The 27,161-nt window shown below is 41.1% G+C and overlaps 1 protein-coding gene across 16 annotated transcripts in view; it reads left to right on the forward strand.

The window, feature by feature from the left end:
• ZBTB20 (zinc finger and BTB domain containing 20) overlaps positions 1-27,161 on the forward strand; it is a 666,697-nt gene that overhangs the window by 83,291 nt on the left and 556,245 nt on the right. For 12 of the 16 annotated variants that reach the window (XM_045001306.1, XM_045001342.1, XM_045001323.1 and 9 more), the window contains one exon: positions 24,047-24,105. The gene's annotated coding sequence lies outside the window, so the exon portion shown is untranslated. Of the gene's footprint in view, positions 1-14,182; positions 14,303-24,046; positions 24,106-25,575; positions 25,675-27,161 lie in introns of those variants that run through there. The other 4 variants (XM_045001329.1, XM_045001308.1, XM_045001330.1 and 1 more) reach the window with 3 other exon arrangements.

A 27,161-nucleotide genomic window follows, 5' to 3' on the forward strand; every position in this document is an offset into this window, starting at 1 on the left:
CTAGACCATCCCTGATAGACATTTATCTAACTTACTCTTAAATAGCTCCAGAGATGGAGATTCCACAACCTCCCTAGGCAGTTTATTCCAATGTTTAACCACCCTGACAGTTAGGAACTTTTTTCTAATGTCCAACCTAAACCTCCCTTGCTGCAGTTTAAGCCCATTGCTTCTTGTTCTATCCTTAGAGGCTAAGATGAACAAGTTTTCTCCCACCTCCTTATGACACCCTTTTAGATACCTGAAAACTGCTATCATGTCCCCTCTCAGTCTTCTCTTTTCCAAACTAAACAAACCCAATTCTTTCAGCCTTCCTTCGTAGGTCATGTTCTCTAGACCTTTAATCATTCTTGTTGCTCTTCTCTGGACCCTCTCCAATGTCTCCACATTTTTCTTGAAATGCGGTGCCCAGAACTGGACACAATACTCCAGCTGAGGCCTGACAAGCACAGAGTAGAGCGGAAGAATGACTTCTCGTGTCTTGCTCACAACACACCTGTTAATGCATCCCAGAATCACGTTTGCTTTTTTTGCAACAGCATCACACTGTTGACTCATATTTAGCTTGTGGTCCACTATAACCCCTAGATCCCTTTCTGCTGTACTCCTTCCTAGACAGTCTCTTCCCATTCTGTATGTGTGAAACTGATTGTTCCTTCCTAAGTGGAGCACTTTGCATTTGTCTTTGTTAAACTTCATCCTGTTTACCTCAGACCATTTCTCCAATTTGTCCAGATCATTTTGAATTATGACCCTGTCCTCCAAAGCAGTTGCAATCCCTCCCAGTTTGGTATCATCTGCAAACTTAATAAGCGTACTTTCTGTGCCAATATCTAAGTCGTTGATGAAGATAGTGAAGATATTGAACAGAGCCGGTCCCAAAACAGACCCCTGTGGAACCCCACTCATTATACCTTTCCAGCAGGATTGGGAACCATTAATAACTACTCTCTGAGATCCATGGCTGTTTGCTCCCCCAGGCATTAATACATACTCTGGGTCAATTAATAAGTAAAAAGTGATTTTATTAAATACAGAAAGTAGGATTTAAGTGGTTCCAAGTAGTAACAGACAGAACAAAGTAAGTCACCAAGCAAAATAAAATAAAATGTGCAAATCTATGTCTAATCAAACTGAATACAGATAATCTCACCCTCAGAGATGCTTCAGTAAGTTTTTTTTCTCAGACTGGACACCTTCCAGGCCTGGGCACAATTCTTTCCCCTGGTACAGCTCTTGTTCCAACTCAGGTGGCAGCTAGGGGATTCTTCATGATGGCTCCTCCAGGTTAAAGATGGATTCCAGTTCAGGTGACATGATTACATGTCACTGCAAGACTTCATTGCCCACTTGCCAGCACACACCTATACAGGAAGACTTGCAGGTAAAACAGCCATCTGCAGACAATTGTCCTAGTTAATGGGAGTCATCAAGATTCCAAACCACCATTAATGGCCCACACTTTGCATAATTACAATAGGCCCTCAGAGTTATATTTCACATTTCTAGTTTCAGGTACAAGAGTGTTACATTTATACAAATAGGATGATCACACTCAGTAGATTATAAGTTTTGTAATGATACCTTACAAGAGACCTTTTGCATGAAGCGTATTCCAGTTACATTATATTCACTCATTAGCATATTTTTATAAAACCATATAGACTGCAATGTCACACCCTCAGAAGTATCTGGCACTGACCAGTGTGAGAAGACAGGATACTGGGCTAGATGGACAATTGGTCTGACCCAGTATGTCCTTTGTATGTTCATTGTTCAAGTGATAAAATAGAGGAGGCCTTGTTAATTTCTCCCTCACAGAGCAGTCATCCTGCCTGCTTTCTTTATTTTGGCCCCACTCCCCGCATGCTGCAATATTTTTTGATAGGGTTGTTGAGAGGTAGTTCTATGAAGGCCTATTACACATTCTGGGTGGAGGTGTTTGGCTTTGATCAGTCACATTTATCTGTCCACATTTCAAGGATTTCCATGGTATTGACATTTCCATTTGAGGAATTTGAAGAATGTTCAATTATATACAGGCCATGAGACATATTTCCTTTTTTTTTTTTTTCATATACTTTGCCAACTGTTCTGTGCCAAACTTTAAACTGGGCTGCTATAACTCTAGGATTTTTGTGTGTCTGTTACACTGAGGTGTACGCACACACTCTCTCTCTCTTAAAGCTCATACCATAGCATTATAACACAGCACTAGATTTTATCTGGAGGATTATTGCTTGCCTGCTTTTAATTTATATAATGTTTTGTTAATGGCAATACCTATTTAAAATGCCCAATAAAACACTGTAACATTAATTTAAATAGAAATTCCAGTCATTTTAGATTTTCCCCTATTATAACAGGTCAGGCTTTTAACAGATGTCTCAATAACTTTGCTATTAGCAGGAATATTTCATGAATTAAAATCAGGCCTCTTTGTCTCTGTCACTCATTGAAATGACCTAGATATTTGGCAGATGGAGAGGACTTGCTCATGCCCTAATAGTGGTGGGGTAGGATTTTTTTTTTTCAGTTGTGATTTTTGGATAGAAGAGAAAGATTTAACATAAGTTAACACAGTCTATTTTTTATTAATACCATACTTCTGTTGCCCTTTACAGAAAAAACATTTTAGGCACAACTTTCCTGTTCTGGATAGGAAACATCTAGGACATTTCTCTCGGGCATCAAACTTCTGTCTTAATGTAAACCTTTAAATGAAGCAGGGGACAATTTGTTTGTGTGTGTGTGTGTGTGTGTGTGTGCACAAGTGCACACGCGCGGTAAACACTCCTCTTGAGATCTAAAACCTACCTAAGCTCATCTGGGGTGCAGATTTTCTGCTTGAGTATTTGCATTCTGCTTCTCGGGAGTGGAGATGGTTTCAGCATTGAGCTAAGGGTCTTTCTAAAACAAGTTCCTGACATGCTGTCATGCCAGCACATGTTACTGTCTTCTTGCAAGTGTCAAAAGGGACTCAGGGAGCTGAAAACCTCATTGGCGGTCCCGATGACAGCAAAGCCTGAAGCCCTGCTGTGAACACGCAAACCATAGAGAGAGATTTAGTTGTAGATTTGGCTTGCTTAGCTGCTGCAAAATCGCTCCCAGATGTCCTGTGCACCAGCGCAGGTAGAAATTACTGCTTATTATTTTTAATGTATGTTTGATTGGAATGTAACTAATTACACAACAAAGTAAAAAAAACAACAAAAAACCGCCCACATAAGCATGGTATTTGAGAAAGCAATACATCCTACAGCCATAAATCAAGAGCTAAAATACACAGTGGATTTGAGTAGAGTTACATCAGGGATACATTTGACCCACTGTGTTTTTCTTCATAAATTAAGGGCTTGATTCAGAGACTTGCAAAGCACCTGCAATTACCATTGACTACAGTGAGAGCTGCAGGTACTCAGCATTTCCCCAGATTAGGCCGTTTGAAACAATTGTGTTAGTACTATTTTATCAGATTAGTTAAATTTGTTCAAAACATCATAAATATTTGGAAGTGTGTAGTGACAGGTACTGCTGTTAAGGTGATACTTCATTGCTGAAGATTCTGCCTGGTTACAGAGAGAATTGTTCCATCCATTGAGGAAACATGGGTCAGTCTACAACCATGAATGCTTTCCTTGTGGTTTCTCTCATAGTAGGTATTTTCATGGAATGAAGTGAAAAAAATCAGGAAAGGTGCTCTGTTAGTGAGCTTGTCTTTCCCATACCTGCTGTTCCACTCCTGATAAACTGTGCTGGGGTATGCGTGTGTAGGGGTAATCTAATAAATAATAATACTTAGCACTTAGCCCTTTATAAATATTAACTAATTATTTATTTATTGTAATGTGATTAAGTGCCCACTATACCTACTTCACATGTGATGTAATCCAAATGGAATCCTAAACCCTTTTGGGGTGAGTGGGTTTGGGATTCATTTTAACTCTTCAGTGCCAAGAGTCAGAACTTCCTATTGTAAGATCTCCCAACAAGACAGGCACCTGCCATAGTTCTGCTGGGCCTCATCATATATATGTTTTACACCTGTGTACCATGCCATTAGGGGAAGGGGCTGAAAAGATAGTGTGGCTACAAGGACTTTCTTCACCAGCCAAGGGAAAATAATGATGGTTGAGGTAAAAGCATTAGATCATTGGGTTAATCATCTTGTTGGGTAGCACTGTTATCTCTTAAATGAGAAAGGAGGCTTTTTTGATTTATTAGAGATTTTCCTACAAGTGGGATTAAACACATAATCCCATAGAAAGCCATTGGATATTTATTATTTATGTATCCAAGCAAAAATCAAAACAAACCACATTCCCTTTTTAAGCATTATCTTTTAACTCTTTTCCTCCTCTTAGTCATTCTTTGTGCATTGAGAGAGAAACACTCGCATATAAAGGCAATGGGCAAGGATGTGGTACATCCCGTACCCATTAACACACTCAATTAGCACCACTTATCTTGAAATATGTCCAAATTGGAACACACAGGATGTACGTCAAGGTTTGGGCCAGACAGAATCATGAAAAGTTTATGGTATTTGTGGAGGTGGTGAGACACTGGCCAATGAGCGGGAGAAAGAAAAGGCACAGAGCCCATCTAAAGAGATGCTTCTTTTTTTTTTAAAAAAAAATTGATTATATGATGACTCTTTCACCATAAATACAATTCCCTGAGGACTTATTAATGCTTCAGTAGCATTACAGTGAAGATACCATGCGGTCCGCTTTAATAGCTTTCTGGCTTGAACCCCAATACATAATGTTCTTGTAATAGTTTATGGGTGACTGCAGTAAATTGGTAGCGAATGTTTTCCATTTTTTTTGGCTCTTCTTTTTAAATCTGCTGGTGGAACATTTTGTTCTTAGAAAATTGTAAAGGCAATTGATCTGCTTTGGAAGTGTGCTTACCAGTTTTGTGTCATGTAAATATTTTTTAAAATGTATTTTTCTGCACCATATTCTGAGCTGTTGACCAACAGTAAGTAGTGGAGGTCAATGAAATATTATGGGGACCTGAGCAATTGGTGAAAACCAGCTGGACTCCACCTACCCTGACTCAAGTTCTGTGAGCACTGCCAAAAAGGCAGTTTTCCCCCACTGATGCTTGCATTGTTCTAGTCTGATCAGACAAAAGTAGAAAAATTGTTTTTGTCCATGATGGAATAAAGTTTCCTCATGCAGGTTCATATTGAATCCACACAACTTGTTGAAATACTAACAAAGCTGGATTATTTTGCATTTAGTAATGGGAAAAGAGCCTATGAAGATTGGGTCACTTTTGATTCATAGTGAGATCTGGATCTGAACTTAACTGCAATTATGGATTGAAATTCTATGGCCTCTGTTATGCAGGAGGTCAAACTAAATGATCATAGCACCCCTTCAGGCCTTAGATCTATGAGTTCACAGCTCAAATCTATATAATGATCCAAATCAAAACTTCCAGCTCAAACATCCCACTCCTCACAACTGGAATAGGGGTTGGAAATCTGAACCTGGATCACAGTTTCATAGAGGGCTCCTGTCTATAATGGGCTAAACCAAAATTGTGGGTCCAAATGCCCTGAATTGTTGTCTTTAAAGAACGTAGAAGTGATTGAGTGTCAGTGAACACTGTCCTTTATCGAGCAAGTGGTGCTTCTTAGCATACAGTGTGTGCCTCAAGCTACATTTCATTTTTTCAAACAGTGAGCATCCAGGCTTATGTAAAATCCCCCCCCACCCCCCCCACCCCCAAAAAGTTTGTAGATTAGGTTCAAAATGAAAATGGGTAGCATTCTCAGAGATAACATTAAACACATGTAAAATAGAGGACAGCTAATATCCACCCTATTTCCTTTAGTCTTCTGTGTGTGCTGAAACATTTGTATTATATAAAGGTTATATTACCAAGAACACTGGACTGGGGCAAAAAGGGAATTTGAAAGAATGTGAGTTAAAGTCTGAAGATCTACCAAGTGCAGGTGGAGAGTTGTTCAAGGAACATTTAAAGCAACAGAATGTAGAGTCTGCCCAGTTAATGTCCATGTGTCCAAAAAGACAGCAGGAGTCAGTTTGATGGTTATATAAAGCTGCAGAGAGTTGCATAGGAACCGAAAGCACTGAAAAAGTGTCACTGAGGGATATAATCGGCCAAATGAAACAATCCTGTTTGAAAGTAATGATGGAAACAAGAAAATCTGGAGATATCATATGCCCTTTAAGTGTAATCCTTCACTATATAAAGTGTTCTCTTTATGCTGTTATGTGTTTGATGGAGCACACAGTAAAGTTGCTATACTTCATTGCAATGTCTGTCTATATAAAGGACTGTCTCTGGTATGCTGGCTCTCAGATCAGCTGTTTATATATTTTTTAAAATGCTCCCATCTGTTAAATCAAACTTGTTAATATAGGTCTACAGGATTCAATAACATTAATGCTTTAAGTATCCAAATGAAATGTCAGAGTCCAATTGCATATACAGAGTTCAAATGTGGCAGTGTCCTGAATCCACCTCTACTACTAACAGGCCATTTAATAATCCGCATAAGTATCTATAGACATCTAAGTATCAGGCTTGTGAGGGGCAGATGTACAGATGCAGTTACAGCATCAAATCCAAGCAGAAGCTTTTCCACCACATTAAATTTTGGTCTGTTCTTTGGCTTTGCTGTTACAGCACAATTAAGATTTGAGCCTTAAACTGAAATCTGATTTACTGTGTCAAATCTATGAACCCACTGATGTTCCCCTTGAAGTGAAAGGCAGTCCATTTTTCTGGAAGCAGGATCAGGCCCTACGTGTACTGCAAGACAGCTTGCCACTCCTCTACATGGCTTCCCAAACTTTGTAGGGTTTTATTATTTGGCATATAAGTAAGCTGATATTGTTGTTTTTTTCTAGGGGCCATTGCAATTTATTCTTATAATGATCAACTGGCTGTAGTAAAGATATGTGCCCCTGTTTTGATCCTGACAATGACAGAGGATTCAGTGTAGGTTTTGTATATTACCTTTCTTGTTTCTGTTCTTTTGTATCCATGGTTTTTTTAATTTACATTGCATTGTGAGAGGGAACCCTTGTCTTCTGTTGTGTTTTTCCCTGCCACTCAAATTTTGCATCAACACAAAAGGTTTCTTCCTCTCTTGGTGCTCAGTGTTTGGCCATGGTCATTATGAAGTGTATCTGGAATACACAAATTGCAAATTATATATTAAATATCATTTCTCTAAATATCTTTCTCTGCTGATATCTGATTTTTAAGGACTGTTTCTCAGGGGGTAGAAGCCCAATCCATGAACAAAAGTGTATTCAAATAAGATTTGCGCATGTTATTTTGTATTGATTTTTATTCCTAATTTATAGTGCACCTGTCTGAAGTGCTAGGTGCTCTACAGTAATTTAAAATACAACAGTTATGAATTAGATTACAAATAGACACAGAAAACACAAAGAAAATGGCTACATAGGATCATACAGTAGGATAATAATCCCATAATAATTAAAATAACCACAGTCGAGAATAATAATCCGTTTATGTGCCTTCGTCCAACAACTAAACCCTTCCTCAACTCCCCTCCCATTGAAATCCCAACAGAAAAGATGGATTTTGCAGCATATCTGGAAAGTTAACAAATTTGGACTTTGTCAGTGTGAGCAAGTTCAAGAGTTGAGAACCCTTTCCAGTGAGCATCCTGCCATCATCTCCTGCTCATTTAATAGAACGGGGCTCCAACTGACCTGGAAGTGCTGCGGTATCACATTGAAGGGTATGTATGGGTTTGGAGGGAGTCTCCTTAATAGCAGGATCCAAAACATTTAAGGCTTTATACAGCAAACCCCCAAATTGTTGAAATTATGCAGTGGTGTTTTCAGGGTCTTCATGATCGTCTATATCAGGGCCGCCCAGGGTGGGGGGCAAGTGGGGCAATTTGCCCCGGGCCCCGCAGAGGCCCCCACAAGAGTTTTTCAGAGGCCCTGGAGCGGGGTCCTTCGCTCACTCCGGGGGGCCCTGGATAACTCTCACTGGGCCCGGGCCCCCGGGGCTTCTTCCACTCCACTCTTCGGCGGTGGGGGGTGCCGAAGCGGGATCTGCTGCCGAAGTGCTGGGTCTTCAGCGGTAATTTGGCAGCGGGGGGCCCCCACTGCAGGTCTTTGGGGCACTTTGGCAGCGGGTCCCGGAGTGGAAGGACCCCCCGCCGCCGAATTACCGCCGAAGCGGGATCCCCCCACCGCCGAAGACACCAGACCCCCTGAATCCTCTGGGCGGCCCTGGTCTATATGCATAAATACTGGGATGTATGATTGTAGTCATGCTATTGCTCACAAAAATGTGGGTGTGCAGTAATGTGTGCAAGAGGGTCTTTAAAAATACAGGAATTTGTATTGTCAAAAATTGGCCCGAAATGCCATTCACTCAAGAAGAGCAATGCAGTGGTCTAAGCACAGTCTGGGAGTTAGGATGCCTAATTTCAGTTCCTCATTCTATCGCTGTCTCCTTTCACCCCTCTGCTTGATTTTCCCCATTTGTAAAGTAAGAATAATGCCAGCCTTAATGAAAGTGCTTTGAGATCCTGTGATGGAAGGCGGTAGTGTTATGTTATGTATTCTTGTTATGTTATCATTAATTGTCTTATGTTGATAGCCTGTTATATGTCAGGTGTCCAGACCTAAAAAACCTATTCTGTGTTAAAATTGAAATGTAATGTAAAAAGTCTCTCTCTCTCTCTCTCTCTCAAATTCTACCTTGTCTATTGGTAGAAGAATCTGATTCCATAATTGATAAGTAAACAGTCAAGCAATTATCTCTGGTACATACTGTAATTCACATTTTAAAAATTGCCTAATACAGATTCCCCTTTTAAAAATAGAGCTGTTTGGGTGTATCAGGGGCATGCTGTACTTCTAAAAAATCTGCCATTTGAAAGACACTGTTTAACCTTTGCTCCAAACTAAATAATAGATGTTATTCTCAGATAAATACATCATAGTCTGTAGCCTTCTATCAAGTAATGTTTTATTTTATTTGAATGCCTTACTCCCTCACTCTGCCCAATCTGAAATCAAAAACCAAAGGAAAAAATACATTGTAAATAAATTTAATGTTGTATAAATTAATAATTAAATAAAGTTAATATATAAATATCTTGGCAATTATTAGCAAAAGTAGAAAGTTCAGAGTTTAAGAAGTTCTCTTCCTTCCCTTAAACACTTAAAAACAAACAGTTAACAAATAAGGAGAATTCCTGCTTATGGTGTAGGTCTTGCTTCTCTGTGCATGCCTGAATTGGAAATGTTCCCTGTGTTATGGGGCTGGATGCAGACATCACTTGGACAAAACTATTAGAATGTGACCTGCTCAACTTCTGTTTTTCGTCATTGCTTGTAACTACCATGATGTGAGCTAGGTAAAGGAGTGGTGGGAAAAGAGGATTTTGAGGATCTATGGCAGTTGCCAGCTAGCCAGAACTCCTTATCTTGATAGTATTTTGGGCACTATAGAAAATTACCAATTGTCAACTGAAGTGGGAATTATTAGAAGGTCAACATATGAGAGAGTCCCTGTGTTACGCTAGAGCACCTCATGCACTTAGTGGCAAATTCTCGTCCCATGATCTCAGCCTGAGTTAATGAGTTGCACACAAGGGAGAGTGGGAGGGAAATTCTGTTCTACTGTATATAGGTTTGCAGGCCCATTGAGAGAAATGTAATTATTTTCGGGCCCTGGTACATCATGTTTGCTGGGGTTCCACGCCCTTTACTTCTGGGAATATTTATAAAGCTGTTTTGGGGGATCCCCGGAGCTTGAGCCCCCAGTACAATTGTCCTCCCTCCCTTCCCCATCAGTCCTGTAGGTTCGTATACTGCACTTATCACCTTAATAACTGAGTGCCTTCCAGTAGTGCATTAAGCAATGTGACTAATATCTGTCACGTGTTGTTTGTTCTCTCATCATCTCCCCAGTGGGAGAAGGATGTGCTGTGGAGTGTCAAGTTTTGGTAGGGTTATCTATTTAGTTTTTTTAAATAGTTGTTACTCTGTATTTATGTTAAACAGGGCAAGGTCAAACAAATGTGCCTTGCACTTAGAGCAGAAGGTGGTGAGGTTTGTGATGGTATTTAGTTCTTGGGGGAGTTAATTCCACAGTCTCAGACTGGCCCCAGGGAACATTCTGTCTCCTCCACAGACAAGCTTCACCCTTATTTTAGAGAGTTCCATTGTGCCTAGGGTTGTCATCTTTCTAATCACACAAAACCAAACACCCTAGCCCCGCCCCTTCCCCAAGGCCCCACCCCCTCACTACATTCCCCCTCCCTCAGTGGCTTGCTCTCCCCCACCCTCACTCACTTTCACTAGGCTGGGGCAGGGGCCTGGGGTGTGTGTGGGGGGTGAGGGCCCTGGCTAGGGGTGTGAGCTCTGGAGTGGGGCTGGGGATGAGGGCTTTGGGGTGCAGGAGGGGGCTCCAGGCTGGGAGATGGGGCTGAGGGATTCGGAATGTGGGAGGGGGCTGTGGGTTGAGGCAGGGGTTTGGGGTGAGAGAGGGGGTACAGGCTGTGGGCTGGGCCTGGGGATGAGGGCTTTGGGATGCAGAAGGGGGCTCCAGGTTTGGCGGGGCTGAGGGCTGGGGCAGGGGGTTAGGGCTCAGGTTTAGCTGAGGTGGGTCCCAGTCAGCAGTGCGCTGCCTGTCCTGACACTGCGTTGCGTGCGTGTCGGAAGCGGCCAGCAGGTCCACCGCTAGTAGGCGGAGGGAGCAGGAGGCTCCGCGCGTGCGGCTCTCGCCCACAGGCACCACCCTCCCAGTTCCCATTGGCTGGGAACTGGCCAATGGGAGTGCTCAGCCAGTGCTCTCTGGGCATGGGGCAGCGCGTGGAGCCCCGTGCCCTTCCCCCCCCAGCCTGACCTGCTGGGTGCTTCTGGGGCGCAGCGTGGAGCCAGGACAGGTAGGGACTGGCCTGCCTTAATGCCGCAGCACCACCAACTGGACCTTTAATGGTCCAGTTGGCGGTGCTGACCGGAGCTGACAGGGTCCCTTTTCTACCGGGTGTTCCGGTTTTAAAATGGACACCTGGTCTCCCTAACTGTGCCAGAGGAGTGTGGTTAGACTCCTCCCACCATAAGCCAGGGATCAGAGATGGAGAATGTCTTTAACTACTGCCCTAGACTCCAATGCTTCTCCACTGTGACATGAACAATGCTGTAAACCATGGCTTGGGAACCGCGGGCATATGAATTTGACCATAAACAGAGAGACATGATATAAGAGATAATCATGTGAGTCGAAGAGTGGTGTTTCTAGCAGCTGGCTCAACACTAATTGCTAGGGTTATGAAGAGTATATAAGCTTCAGCTTAATGCAGTACACTTCACTGCTGCATTCTAAATCAGGACCTGAATTCTTTCTGCATGTATTTAACTGTTGCTTTTTGCCAGTAACTGAGCAAAGAAGATTGCACTTCCACTCAATATTTGGCACTTCAGGAATGATCATTTGTTCATGTCTGGAGGGAGAAATTAATCCCTTTTAGGACTGAGAAAGTGACTAACTGTGAGTGAAGGCTTCAGTATCCCATCATGTGACTTCATCAGTAACCTGTGTTTTTCAGGGAAATCTTTCTCATGACGTACTGTATGTGGCAACAGCACTAAGATGTATTATGTAGTATTATATACTTAAAATTAAATCTTCAGGAGCAGCTCATTCTCTTGTTGTACGTGCTGGTATCTTTCATGCATGTTGTCCTATTTTAATAAGATGAGAGTTTTTAGTTTTGTGTTAATCTTCTCTTTGGAGGGGCAGTTTGAAATGTTACTTTCACGAGTTCAGCACTCTCAATCCCTGGTATGCAGTTTAATACTGTAATTTTCACGTCTTGCCAGTCTATGTGAGAGTCAAGCATTTTCTGAACACTACAGATGCCTGATCTTTGTGTTCCCACAGACAATGATCCAAACATTTCCCATTATTCTGAAAAGACATTTCAGCCTGTCACAGACTCACAGATCATGCCCACTCTTGGCCCTGTGCGGTCCGTGAGGGGAACCCCTTTCAGTGAGACAGCCCTTCTCAGCGGTCCTCTCTCTCTCAGGGTTAAGCCCCTCCACCTCCTGGAGCCGCACCTCTCTGAGCCTTAGCACGTCTGTATCTCGCTGTGGGCCCCCTCAGGGAGTCCACTCGCTCTGGACCCTCGGGGTCTCCACCCCCTGAAGGGGTTGATGCAACCCTGTTCTCTAGACTGGAGTGACTCTCAGCCAGCGTAAAACAGGAGGGTTTATTCAGCATTGACTACAGCACGGGAAACTCTCTGACCCTCATGCCTGGCCTCCCTCAGCCCAGCACATCCATGCCTTCCCTGCATCCAGGTGGGCTCTGCCTGCTCCCCCTCCCCAGCCAAGAGCCCCCCTGTTTCCCAGCTGGGCATCTGAGATCACCAGCCCCAAGCCCCGCCTCTGTCCATTGTCTTCTCTCCAGGTAAACAGGGTCGTAAACAGGGTCACTGGGCCTCCTCTCCTCTGTCCTCTGGCCCTCTCCGGCTGGAACCAGCTGGTTAGGTCATGGGGTCCTCTCTTTACAGCCCATTGCCCTCCCACTGGCCAGAAGTTCCTGTGCTGAGTCTCCGGGTCGTCAGGTCACCAGTCGCTGGGGTGTCCATTCTCCAGACCATCGGCTGTGGTCCCAAGTTCCCTTTCCAGTCCTCTGTAACAACAAACTCCCTCTCCCCTCCCCTCGTTAAGCCAGTAACCCCCAGGGACACTGAGTCCCACCCCCTCTGCATGCAAACCATCGGAAAACCAAGGAAAAAACAAGAAAATCCCCCACTTCGTCACACAGCCCCAGCCAGGTTTATTTTTACTAGGACACCCAGGAATTTCCTTTCTTGAATAGTAAAATTTGAGAGCAATGCCGGGTAGCTGATTTTTATAAATTTTCTTTAGGATTTGCTATGAATTGGTTTTTGCATTTATCATTTTATATTGGGGTTGAACCTCACAGACTCAGACATATTGAGGCCTCCTTGTGCTAAGTGTTGTACAAATCTAGAGTGCCTGCCTCCAAAGTGCTTACAGTTTGAACGACTATTTGGGGGCTGAAGTTAAAGATATTTTGCCACAGTCGGCATTAGAGGTTTGTACATTGGGATCAGATGCAGTAGCACGGGATGTCTGATGGAAGTCGGGGCTCATGGTCTCACCATTGCTTGCTGTGGTGCTGTTACCTCAGGCAAGTCTCTTAATGTCTCTGTGCTTGTTTCATAATTTATAAAAAGGGGATAGTACATGCCTACTTCCATAGGCATCTTGTGAGGTTTCATTCGAATTTACAAGGTGCTTTGAGATCCGTGATGAAAGTCTTTATATAAATGTGAAATATTATGTTTAGAAATGAAAACTGATCGGGACAGAGATTTATCATGGGAATTCCCGTGCAGCGTGTTTGTATTAATTAATAAGAAATAAGGATGGCCTTGTTAAGGAGCTGAACTGGTACTTAGGAAATCTAAGGACAGGTCTTCACTTCAAATGTTGTATAGAGCAGCTGTGCCATTGTAGCGCTTAAGTGAAGAAGGGAGAGTGTCTTCCGTTGGTGTAGTTAGCGTCCACCTTTAAGGAAAGTTGATTATGTTGATGGGAGAAGCACTCCCATCAACATAGAGCTGTCTACCTGGGGAGCGTTAGGTCAATATAACTACGTCACTCAGGGGGGTGGATTTTTCACTCTCCTAAGCGACATAGTTGTACCAATATAGATCTCTAGTGTAGACCTGGCGTAATTTCAAATTTCCACTCTGCCACAGAGTTCCTGTTTGACCTTGGGCAAGCAACATAATCTCTTTGCCTTGGTTTCCCCTCTAGAAGTGTTAATGGAACTCCTTCTCTCTCACGAGCTGTCTCTCCAGACTATTTAGGCTGTACACTCTTGGGGGACTGTCTCCCACTATGTATTTATGCAGTGCCTAGCACACTGGGGTCCAGAGCTCACTTGGGGCCCCTACATCCTACTGCAATACAAATCATTAATAATTATGATAATGTATATTCTGAAAATATAGTACAACATGATACGGTTCAGAAATCTTATCTGCCTCTGGTTAGTCTAAGAGGATAGAAAGCTAGATAATCCATTAAACTGTTTTAAATATAAATCAGTGACAGTCATTTTATTTATATATAATATATATATTTTTTTTTTTTGCAGGAAAATATAAACATTTTGGAGCACAAATATATATAGAATTAAAGCAACAATAAAAAAATCCAGGAGATCCTAAGTTCATGTTTTTGTGGCTATTCCCTAAGAAAACAGACTTCTTTATGTAAGAAAATATTTACACTAACAAGTTGTTAATTAAAAATAATTTGTTATAACATTCACTAGAATGGGCTAAATTCATCCCTGGTGTAAATTCATTGACTTCAGTAGTGTTATCCTGTAAAGACGACTTTGACCCAATAAAATACCATGGCTCTGCTGAGTGCTGACAAGGAATCCTAACCTGAAAAAGTAAATCCTCTTGGGTTGTTTCCTTCATAACTGGAATCTCTATACACTTTGTGATATTGGTTCAAAAAATATGGGACATTCTTGCCATGGAGCAATTTACTAGCTTGTAACATAATAAAAATAAGCAATATTTCACTATCTGGGCACACTTCATCCATGTCTTTGAACTGAATGATGGTGTTAATAAACCAGTCATCTCAACGTCCTTAAAACTGGATGAAATGTTAAATGAATGTTAAAATTCTAAAATATCCTACTGACTTGATTGTCCAGGAATTGATGTTGATTAACATAATTGCTATTTTTATACGGGCGTTAATTTTTTTTAATATATTGCATTGGGTTTGTGCTCATTCTTGTTACTTGGTTTGTGTGTACTGATTTGTACCCTTTCATGATTATCAAAAATAAGTAAAGTGTATTGTTACAAGGAATAAAAGAAAGAGAAAGAAAGAGAAGCAGCTCAAATCATGCCAACATTTATTTCTATGCTGGGTGCCACTGAATATTCAAAATTCACTGTTCCAGGGACCTGCATTAAACTATTGTATTTTCCTATACTTACGTTAAGAGAAACCCATTGCAGTGGTTCAGTCACTGCAGAGTGGCAAACATTGAATTTTTAATGGTCCCCTCTGAATGTAAGTGGGAAAAGATGCATTTTCAGAGAGGTTTTGTAGATTTTTTTTTTCCTAGAGGAAATGTTAACAGAAATCCTTTATTGTAATTTTAGTATATGCCATTTAGGTGTTATATGTGTGTGCACATGTTGAAATATTTTTGAAAAATTCAGAAAAGTACTTGGGGAAGAAAAAGAACATGAAATTGTCTCTCTCTCTCTCCCCCTCCGCCCTCTCTTTTAATTAAAAAAATGGTTTGCATGTCACTTGACAAGCATCCACTGCAGTAATTGAGAAAAGCTTTGGAATTGAGATTTGTCAGGGATTGTAATAAACAATTACATTCCTTTTTAAAAATGGTACACAAATACCTTACCATGAAAAAAAGACATTGCTGTTGCTGTGGTCACCCAGTTTTGCAGGAAGACAAGTCTGCTGTTTGCTAAAGCTTGAACCTCTAGCTCAGCTGCATTGTAAAAGGATTTATAAATGTGTTGACAAGTTATGGCTTTCGAAATATAAAAATCCAAAGCACTGTGGGTGCTAGCAAGACCTTCTTTCTGGATGGCATCAACTTTCTTAACTGGGTTACCTTGGGTTTCAGAACCAGGACAGGATGCAACTCAACCCAGAATTTTACTGAGACTCTCTCTCCCTCACAGTGAATATTTACCTGCATCAAAAGAGTCTCAGAAAAACAAGTGTTTATAGAGAAATGTGAGTGAGGCACTTGCTAGAGATCAAGGGTTATCTGCCTTTTTTCTGGCTTCAGAGAAACAGTCACTTAGTGTACCCTTTTCAAATCAAAAGTGGGTGGTAGAAGGTGCCGTCTCTTCAACCCATAATGGCTCAGTCATTTCAGAGACAAAAAAGATTCTAATGCAGATATTTGGCCAAATATGTCCCTGGTGTAATTCCATAAATCAGAGGAATCACATTATAGATTATTTTGTCCTACTGAGTTCAGTCCTTAGTGAGACAGAAGCATAGAATATCAGAGTTAGAAGGGACCTCAAGATGTCCTCTAGTCCAATCCCCTGCTCAAAGCAGGAACAAATCCCCCAGACAGATTTTTGCCCCAGATCCCTAAATGGTCCCCTCAAGAATTGAGCTCATAACCGTGGGTTTAGTAGGCCAATGCTCAAACCACTGAGCTGTCCCTCCCCACAAATGTCCTGGTCCCTGGGGACCTCAGAGTTGCCTGTCAGTTTGTACCTAATTCAGACTTTTTTTTTTTAAGTACAAGGAGAGTGGAAAATAATAAACAAATATTTTGGGGTCATTTTTGAACAGCTTTACACCCAAAATATCTGAAGATAAGTAGTTGGAATTTGGCAAGGAAATAGTTCTCACTCAAGTGCTTTTTAATATTCTGGGGAAGTTTGGTTTTGATTTGGCTGAGTTCTGACCCTTTTGAAATTACACGCTCCTCATGCACAGGATATTTTTTACTGTTGTTTTTTTTCCCAGCTAAGCTTCCTTGTTTACATTAAGAAAGGTTGCATTACACATGAGCCTGTGGCTACCTTAAGTGCCTTGTGAAAAAGTGCACTGAAAGCGCTTATGGCTCAGTCAAGGGCCTCCATTCCTCTCAGTCTGGTGAGATGCAAAAAGGTTAGGGGAAATCTGCTGTGTGCTTTGTTAGGTGCAAAGAATGAAGTTCCTTTGTATCTTAAGATCTCTGCAACTAGGAAATATACTTTGTCCCTTTCTCAGCTAGACAGTATGAAAGGTTCGGAGGAGAGGGTTTGTGGTTGAAAGTTTTAAAAAAAAAAGCTACTGTTAAAATTGCTTGTATAATCTTAACTCTGCCCACTTGGGCCTATGAAATATAACATGGTCCCTAACTAAATAATTACATAGCATTTCTCAAATATCTGCAATATATCCTATCATTATTTTCTGCAATCTTAGATATATGTGTAGCAAATGGTATTACTCTGTGAGTATCAAACAGAATTTAATTTATATGAGAAGTATACAGTAAATTATTCTTATACAACATACTAAATATTACACATACAGCATAAAGTGACAATAAAATTTTGCTAGCATATGTAGGTCACCTAAAATAGCAGCTAAGTTAGCTCTGTAATGAACTGGCTTATCACCTGAATTGCACCTAAGAAAGGCTGTGGTTGGAATAAAAATGTATAGTGCTCGAATATTGACAAAATTATTAAAATTCAGAGAAGAAACCTCATCATATAACAAGTGTGAGACAATAAAATCATGCTGGATCATTATAACATAAGTAGAAAAGAATAATACAAAATACCATGTGTGTCTAAATGTGATTAAAATGTTTTTTAAGAAGTAGCATGTGATCGTATTATTAAAGATATATCATAAAGTTTATTGACAAGGAGAGACAGAGTTAAGGTTCAGGGGCAAGTTTTGGCATTACTTGCCTTTTGCATGATTTACTGTGTAACTTCAGTTTGTATTCATATGTGTTTTGTTGGACTAAGGCAAGGAGGAGGTGTCATGCCATCTCTTCCATTGAAAGGGTAACTGGGAAAGGCCTCCTGCCAGTCAGAAGCACATTTGTTGAGTTATAATGATTTATCTCTTTACTATGACCTGGGCCCATCTGTAAAGGCAACCAGATGTGTGATGGCATGGTCTGCTAGAGAAGAGAAAAAATTGCTTTGAGATTTGAACACAGAAGAGCTCAAAGGGCACACTCTATCCTCAGCAATCAATGCTCTGTCACATTTTCAGCGATGATGTTGTTACCCACCTAATTTCCCATATGCTCTCACAACATAGCAGTAGACTGTATTCCATCAGATCAGGGACTGGAAGACCTACCAATAAGTCCTGTGCTAGGCAGAATAATGAAGCAGGAAGAACCTCATGGCAGGAGGTCAGTCCTAGGAGATTGCTTGACCAGATTCTGAGGGATATATGATGACTTCTTTGCTTAAGGCACCAGCAAGAAGTTTCTTGCAGTCAGGGGCGGCTCTAGGAATTTGGCCACCCCAAGCACGGCTGCACGCCGCAGGGAGCACGCTGCCGGTCGCCGGTCCCGCGGCTCCAGTCGACCTCCCGCAGGCATGACTGCGGAAGGTCCGCCGGAGCTGCCTGCCGCCCTCCCGGCAAAATGCCGCCCCAAGCGCGCGCTTGGCGCGCTGGGGTCTGGAGCCGGCCCTGCTTGCAGTAGGCTTAAAAACGAGAATGACCAAGCTGTAGAAGATGAAGATGAACCAAGATAAAGTTAGATACAACTCATTCATTTGTAGTAGTAAGATCAGTAAGCAATGCCATATGGCAGAAAGAGCTACTTTCTTCTAACATTGAACAAGAAACTTTACTAGAATAAAGAAAACAGGGTTGTCCCTAAAGCTACTATGTCTTTCTCTGCTTCATTTGTAGAACTTCTGTCACCTTCACTGGCTCCCCCTCCTGCCGTGCTTCTTGCTGCAGATTTAAAGAAACAGTGCATATAAACCACACAGGAATCATGATTTCACTCAGACTTACTAGGCAGGACGAAAGAGCTGATTCACTTGCAAACTCTGGCATACAAATTGATTTTTAGTCCCATGCTTTAATACTCCAGAGAAGTACTAGTTGGAGTGTGGCAGCATGGGGTTAACAAGAGGCCTATATTCCTTCTAAAAATGCCATATAAAGAAACTGTTTTTGTCCTTAAAGAAAGCACGTATTTCATGCTCTAAAAGTCTGAGGTTTGTAGTTGAAAAAGATTAAGTAAATAATTCAGGATGTGTTGTGTTTACCTGTTAATAATTAAGCAGGTTAGACTGTGTATTTCTTATAGACGCTGAGTTTTTATTTTATTTATTTATTTTATTTGGTTCATGTGGGCTGATTTTTAAGTTAAAGACTCTTCTGCCAAGAGGGAGATAGAAAAGAGGGGATACACAAAGCCACACAATAAACCAATGTGTGTGGGGAAACGTGTTAGCTGGAGAGAATGGGGAGAGGTTAGTTCGAACAAGAACCCCTGCTCTCTCCTTTCACTAGAGCAGCCCCAACTGCACATGGTGTTCTGAGAGAAATTTTCTTATGGTTCATAAAGATTTCAAGGAATAAGCACCAGCTTTGACTCAGGATATTCAATGATAGTGACTAAGGATAAAGGAAGCTTTCTTTGTTATGAGGTAAAATTTTAATTAGGTTTTTATTAACAGGGAGACTCTTTTTTTGAGTGGAGTCAGGTTTAGCTCAAGCAAAGAAAATGACTGAGAAGATTTAATCTTGTCCAATATTGGAGATGGGATACAAGTTTGTGGTAACAGAAGTATTCGGTGTCCTTCCTTGTTGTCTGAATTACATCTTCGTGTGAGGTGCTAGGTTGCCATCTATGAAGTCTAAAATCCTCCTTGTCAGTACAACAGGCCAGTGGCAATATATGCTTCCCTTACCAACATACTTGATACTGCCCCTTGAGGAGCCAGGTTCTTTAGTGGAAGATAGCTCCTTCCAGATGGCCCATTCAATGCTTGACATCTTTGCTGTCATTAGAAATGATCAGGCCAAATAGTGCTGATTTGTTATTAGAAGGTGAATACTTGACTACTGAGAAGTAGACTGAGATCAGCATTCAAATAATTTTATGCACAGCATCTTATTACATTGAATCATTGTTGACATAGGCTAGATTTTAGACTGTAACTTAGAGGGGGAAACTCCTTTAGCCCGCTACTAAACCTGTGAGCCATTTGGTACCCTTCTTCTTAATCCTGACAAAGAGATTTGTTTTATATGTTGTTTCCCCCTGCTGGGCAGCCGTCCACCCCACCGTTAATCCCTGATGTGCCAAAGGCAAATCAATCAATTGAATCTTTCAAACTGTTCATTTGGTCTTGGCAGAGGAAGACATCACTTGGTAGTTTTCACTCACCTTTCCCAAAGCTGAGGGAAAGCACTCTGTTGTGAGAAAAGCCATTTGGAGTAATTGGCCTTAAAAGACAAAGTTGCTGAATTGTGAGAGAGATCTTTGAATTGTAAATAAAAAATCAAAGATTTAAAAAACTGTTTGTGAGAATTAACAGTCTGATTTTCTTGATCGTTGAGGTCTTCATATGTTATCATAGTATGATATGATTTACAGTATTTGCCTATCTGCATTGGTACTTTCCTCTAAAGAAACGTATATTGCAACTGGTGCCTCTTTCCAGGGCTTCCTTCCTACCTTGCTAATGTAACAAACACATTTCAGGTCTCATATTCCAGACTCTGTTTTTCCTTTTAAATTGAATTAAAGATTCAGTATGTAAAGGTAATGGCTGGGTAGTGTGGTGGACACTGCAAGTATTCTCTGATTCTCTTCTGCCATCATGGGGCCGGTGTTTTAACAAGTTTGGGTTTTTTTGGTCGTCTGGCCAGACAATTGACATAAGGCTTTCCCCAAGAAGAATATGAAAAAATAGGCTTTTTCAGTTGGAATTTAGACTGGCACAGGGAACTGAATGGCCTGTTTACTAAGAATTTTTTTGTACGCTGAGAACAGACTTGTAACGCTGAGAATTGTTCCTTTAAACGTCCTATGTAAGCATACCAAACTTCCTCTTTTGCAGCTGAGCCGATTCAGATTCAATAATTAGTTGTCTTGTACTCAGCAGGTCAAGTCTACGTTTGGCAGTCTACTTGTTGAAATCCTCCAGCCACTGCCATTGAACATGGTAGATTCGCACTAGCCATTTGATAGTCTATTTAAAATTTTATTTAGTCAGAAAAGCTTAACTCTTGAAATGAGTTAGATGGATCTCAGTCTATTTCTCAGTGGACAAGTGGCTGTACCAAAAAAATCATTACCATGGTTGGTAGTAATTGGCCTATAGTTTGTAGCCCCATAAAAGAGGCTGTATCAGCCATTGAGACTTAACTAGTCCACAGTCTAACCACTGGAAGTGGCCTCCCCAGTGAAAGGTTGAAGCACAGTGATGAGCCTGTGTTAGGAAATATGTACTATATCTGTTCTCAGGCTACAGGATTTCAGCTCCAAAGCTGTATGAGTACTAAATTCACACAAACATCTTTTTGAAAAGAAAGGTCTTAACTCTGATGCATACTCCATTTTGGCGAAGTCGTGCTTTTACCTAATATTCATGTTGGGTTGACTGAAGTGTGAGAAGAGCCAAGTGACTTGCTTGTGGTGACACAGTGAATCATTGGCTGAAATCCTTTTGGTTCCTTTGTTCTTACCATGATCAATAGTGATTCCCCCCCAAAACACTGAATAAAATGGTTTGCATGTGTGATGACTGTGTGTTTGCTAGGTGAAGAATTGTACTGAAGTGAAACAAATATGAGTGGAAATTGTATATTCTACTGATACAGAATCTTAAAGGGAGAGAAGAATCCCCAATTATCATGCTCTAGGGTTCTCCCCCATTTCAGTAATGCTGAAATCTCAGTAAACTCTAGGGCAAACATAAATAACACAGATGTTCTTGAACTGAAAGGTTAAGCTTATCTTGGTCTCTCTTGGTCAGATTGCAATTCATTGAATAAACTTTTTATCAGTACTGTAAGTAAAGGTCACAAGCATTTACCATTTATGGCTGATGTCAATTATGCTACTCACTTATTTTGGTATTAGTATGAAAAGGAAGCAATAAAATATAACAAACATATAGTCCGTTACTGCTTGTGGGTGAAAAATTCAGTTTAACACAGTATGTTACTGTTATCTATATGGACTATATGAATATGTAACTTGCTTAGATTAATTGATCTCTATTTTGTTATAGAATATTGACTGTTTAGGCATGTGCTTGGGTCCCTGTGTGCCTCCTGTGTTTGGGTATATCTCACTCCAATATGTTAATTTGTTTAGAAATCAGTGAGTTCAGTTTATTGATTTTGTTCTTGTAAATACATTCATTTCCAGCAAATTACAAAGGCTATGTGTTTGCCTGCTTGGTGCCTATATGCGGATCATTAATGCCTTGCATTAAAGAGGTAGTAAGTCAAACATGAGACAGCATTGCAAAATCTACTGAAAATTAACTTTTGATTACTATATGGGACTTGATTTTGAAAGGAGACTCAACCTGATCCCCTAAATATCAGTTACCTTTTTGCATTTTGTGGGTGCTATTAGATACTGAGGTATCCAAACGGCAAGATTTGTACCAGCAATTAACTGTGGGCACAGGAATATGGGGAAAATTAATTGTGGGTTAAAAAAAAATAACAGAAGTTAGGGCTCGCACTGAAAATCTAGCCGATGGCTTGTGACTTTGAACTCCTTGCAATTTCAGTAGGGCTTTGTGTCTCAGCATCTTAAATACTCAGTGTTCATCACAAACATAAAGTTTTGTTAATGTAAACTTTGGTTGTCAATTAAAATAGCAATTACAAAAACTATATAGCACGAATGTTTACCATTAATAAAATATAAGCATTGATCAGTTAAGATATGGTGTAAGTAAAGACTGTAGTACTCTCATCTGTTTATGAGAAAACTCATACAGCACAGTCTAATACCAGCCTTAACTCTGTCCACAAACCTAACACATCACTTTTGTAGTTATAAGACGTTTTAGCTGCAGATGGAACAGGGAAGAAAAGTTGAGATCCAGATCTGGATCCAAACCTTTGCAAAGTTTGAGCAGTTAGGATCCAGCCACAGTTAAGGTTGTAGTTGGAATGTCCAATATGACTTTTTACACATTTTGTGTGTGCAGTTGCATGGTTAATGTTGTTTATAAGCTGGCCATGAATATAACTGTTTTATACTAGTTGGGAATCAGTTGTGTGTTCCCATGCCTTCCTACCATGATGAAAAACTCTAGTGCTGTAATCAGGTTGTTGTGAATGTGTTGGACTTGCCAACCCTTCCCTGATTTTTCCCTCCAAAAATGATATGAGAATCTTCAGTGAATCATAATGAGGTTACTCAGCTTTGTGCTAATGCTATAGCGCTATCATATTGAAGGTTCTTTCCAGCGCTGTGTGAATTTTTGCTGACATAACATTTTGGGAGGATTATTAGTAACAAAATTTAAGAAAAATAAAATTCTCAGAACTTGAATGTAGTACCTTCTAAATGGCAGGGCTGTAATACTAGGCTAAGCAGCCCCATTGGACTCCTCTGAAGAGTCTCAGGTTTTTGGGCAATGGAAAATTATTACCTTCTTGGAGTGATGAGTTCTGAGCACATCTGAAAATTGGGCCACTTTTATTTAGATGCCTCAATATGGATTTAGGAACTTGGGGGAAATTTTCAAAGGCACAAAGGGCAGTTAAGGACCTAACTCCCATTGCAAGTCATTGGGAGTTGTGTGTGTAATTCTCATTTGTGCCTTTGAAAATCTACTCCTAGTTTTTGGCAGTCAGCTTTGAAAATTTTGGCCATTATGATAAGTAGAACTAACAACTTTGATGCTATCTAGATATCTTAAAGTTTCAAGGTTAAAACAAAGTCTTTTATAAATTATATATGTATAATTATAAAACATTAGACTCCAGTTCTTCAATTTTGAAAATGTGTGATGTTTTTTAACTCCTGAACTATTAAAAGTATTTACTTGTAACTTTTCCCAAAAATGCTTCTGAAAGGCAAGAATAAGTGGTATAATTTTGGTTATGACAAGCATTTGTTTTGTCCCTAATGATGATAAAACCCCACTTTAAAAAAAAAAGTGAAGGGATTTGTAGCCTTGGAGTCTCTGTGAATGCCTACATAATATGGTATTCATGTGCAACTTTTTCCCTATAAAGTACATGTGTGGTGTGATGTTTTCGTTACTAGTGCTTCTTATTTACATGTTCTTCACCTGCATACTGAATGTGAATGTGTAGGACTTTGTTTTGTCTTATTCCAACAGATGGATATATGTTGATATATACACAGTGAGCCACCTACTTCTCCAACTGAACACTGAGTCATTTGAACGTTATGAAAACTCAAGGTGTTGGCTGAGTAAATCCCTAAATATAAGCATTTCTTTTCTTTACAGCAGCATAAAAGAGAAGTGTTAGGAGCTGCTCTTAACCCTTTGGAGTCGGAAGAGAAAAGGTAACTTTAAGCAACATTTTCTGGATATTTAAAGGTACACATTGTATCTACTTGAAAATGCTATTTACCTAGCACACTCAGGCTGATGTTTTTAGAGAGCTCAAACATGAGAACTCTGAAGAATGGGAGGGATGCTGGGGCAGGAGAAAGAGAATAAAAAAATTACAATAACTTTTTGGAAACTTTTGCAAATTTTGGCAGAAATTATGCAAGAACAGATTACATATTAAAAACCACCATAAACATTAATATATATAATTTACGCAATACAAGTTCACAAATATTAGGAATTCAATGGGATTTTCAGAAGTATTAAAGATTGGTCATGGTGCAATAATAATATATATGTATATATTTAAGTTTTATTAATTCAGTGTGAGACAAATGCTGCATCTCCTTTTTCAGTCAAGAATCCTTCAATAAGAGTTTTGCCTAACTGAGGAGTGAATAAGTCTAAACAACTAATTAAAATATTCGGTCATTTTACTACTGTGTATAAGAAAGCACTGGCAATATTAAAAATTGATAATCTTCCTACTTATTAAAACGTGAACTTCGTAAACACAATGTAGTTTTGTAGTGTTCCTGTCCCTTTTAACAAATATTTGAGCTAATTTACAAGCAGCTCTGTCTGTGAAAACAGCATATTTTGAGAAAATATTAGAGAATATTCACAGAAAGCAACGTTTGAATTATTATTCGTAAGTATTTGGACTTGAAACAAGATGCTGAGAGCTACTCATCCTGTCCGAAAACAGAAACATGATTTATGTGTCCAGTAAAAACATCTTGTTTTTCAAATGTAAGTTTTTGTAACGACCTGCTCACCAATGAGATACAGACTAAAAATTATTCAAGTAATATTCAATAACAAATTTAAGAGAAAAATGCATAGATAATTCAGGAACATATTAAAAAGTATAATTGGTTAACTATACTGCTAGCTGTGACACTCTGGTTACCTTTCCCAGACCTGAAGAAATGCTCTGTGAAGCTTGAAAGCTTGTCACTTCCACCAACAGAAGTTGGTCCAATAAAATATATTACCTCACCTACCTTATCTCTCTTAAATTATCAGTCATTTGCCCTGCTGTAGTTAGCATTTGCAGCATATATTTCCACTGTTTTAGAAGTAAGGGCCAGACTGTGGCCGGGTACTGCATTGTTGCACAGGGTCATAAATAGGGGGAAGACCACTTCCTCTCCTCCCCCCCCAACTAGGGTTGCCAAGCATCCAATTTTCGACCATATGCCCAGTCAAAAAGGTGCCCTGGCAGCTTCGGTCAGCACCACTCCCAGGAGCGACCGGCATGTCCCTGCGGCCCCTAGGTGCAGGTGAGATCAGGGAAGCTCCACGCCCTGCCCCCACCCTGAGTGCTGCCTCTGCAGCCAATGGGAGCTGCAAGGTTGGTGCCTGTGGGGGCAGGCAGCGTGCACTATGCAGAGCTGCCTGGCCACTCCTGCATCTAGGGTCCGGACATGGTGACTGTTTCCAGGAGCAGTGCAGAGCCAAGAAAGGCAGGGAGCCTGCCTTAGCCCCGCTGCACCACTGACTGGGAGCTGCCTGAGGTAAGCAAGCCCCGGCTGGAGCCCACACCCTGAACACCATGCTCCAGGTCAGAACCCCCTCCCACACCCTAACTTCTTCCCAGACCCTGCACCCCCACCTGCACCCCAACCCCCTGCTCCAGGTTGGAACCCCCTCCCGCACCCAAATTCCCTCCCAGAGCCCACACCCCCTCCTGCACCCCAACCCCTGTCCCAGCCTTGAGCCCTCTCCTGCACCCACACTCCCTCCTGGAACCTGCACCCCCTCCTGCACCCCAATACCTTGACCCAGCCCGAAGCCCCCTCCTGCACCCAAACTCCCACCTGGAGACTGCACCCCACATCCCCTCCTGCCCTCTACCCCAGCCCTGAGCCCGCTCCTGCACCCTGAACCACTCATTTCTGGCACCACTCTGGAGCCTGCACCCCCATCTGGAGCCCTCACCCCCTCCCACATCATCCCACCCACCCTGCCCCAGCCCAGTAAAGAAAGTGAGTGAGGGTGGGGGAGAGTGAGCGACTGAAGGAGGGGGGCTGGAGTAAGTGGGGGGTGGGGCATCAGAGAAGAGGTGGAGCAGAGGCAGGGCCTTGGGGCAGGAGGCAGGACAAGGATGTTCGGTTTTGTGCAATTAGAAAGTTGGCAACCCTAACCCTGACTCTTGTACATCTTGGCTGCAGATGGGTATAGAGAGGGAGAGCCAGGTCTGTGTGGTTGGTGTGTTTTGTCCAGAAAGGATCAGAAAGGGAATGGGAAATGGGGGGACCCTACATTTCTTCTCCCACCTTTGGTGGCTGGTCCATGGAAGAAGCTGATAATCTGTTAAGTTGCTGTAGTGAGTTACTTTCCCCAGGGACAAGGCAGGGAATTTAGACTTTGAAAGACAATTCTTTTCCTGAGCTCCCCATGGGGTGGTTGCATCTGCTCCTCACCACTTATGCAAGACTGTGCCTAAAGACTCATTCTAGTCCTATGTATTTAATTGCGCCTAACAAAATTTGTTGCAAAATCGTACACATGGCTTCTCTTTAGGCACAGTGAGTTGTCTTATTGTACTCAATAAGACTAATCACAGTGCTTAAAGTTAAGCAAGCATTTACGTGTTTGCAGGATTGGAGACATAGTTTTTAATTTCTTTTTTGCTGAAAGTGTGGGAAAATATTTGTTAAAATGTGTTAGGCTTATGCGATCTTCCCCAATCATCTGGCAGTTTGAGAGAAGCAAAATTCTTATTTCTGTTTATCCACAAAAAATCTACAGTTTTGGTAGGTCCTTAACTGTAAGGCATGAAGAAGAATGGACTGTTATCATTTTTCTCTTTACAAGCACGGTTAAACCTTCCAGCTAGAAAAGGATGGGTCGTATAATTTATTACGGAGAAGTAAACTGCAGATTACATTATAGGAGGAAGGGAGACAGGAGATCCAACAGATATATGTGTGTGTGTAGTATGGAGTATGTACATAAGTGTGGTATGGAGTGCATGAACTCTCACTTATAATTTCTTCAC

The sequence above is a fragment of the Mauremys mutica genome, chromosome 1, assembly GCF_020497125.1.
Source record: "Mauremys mutica isolate MM-2020 ecotype Southern chromosome 1, ASM2049712v1, whole genome shotgun sequence".
Classification (NCBI taxonomy): Eukaryota; Metazoa; Chordata; order Testudines; family Geoemydidae; genus Mauremys; species Mauremys mutica.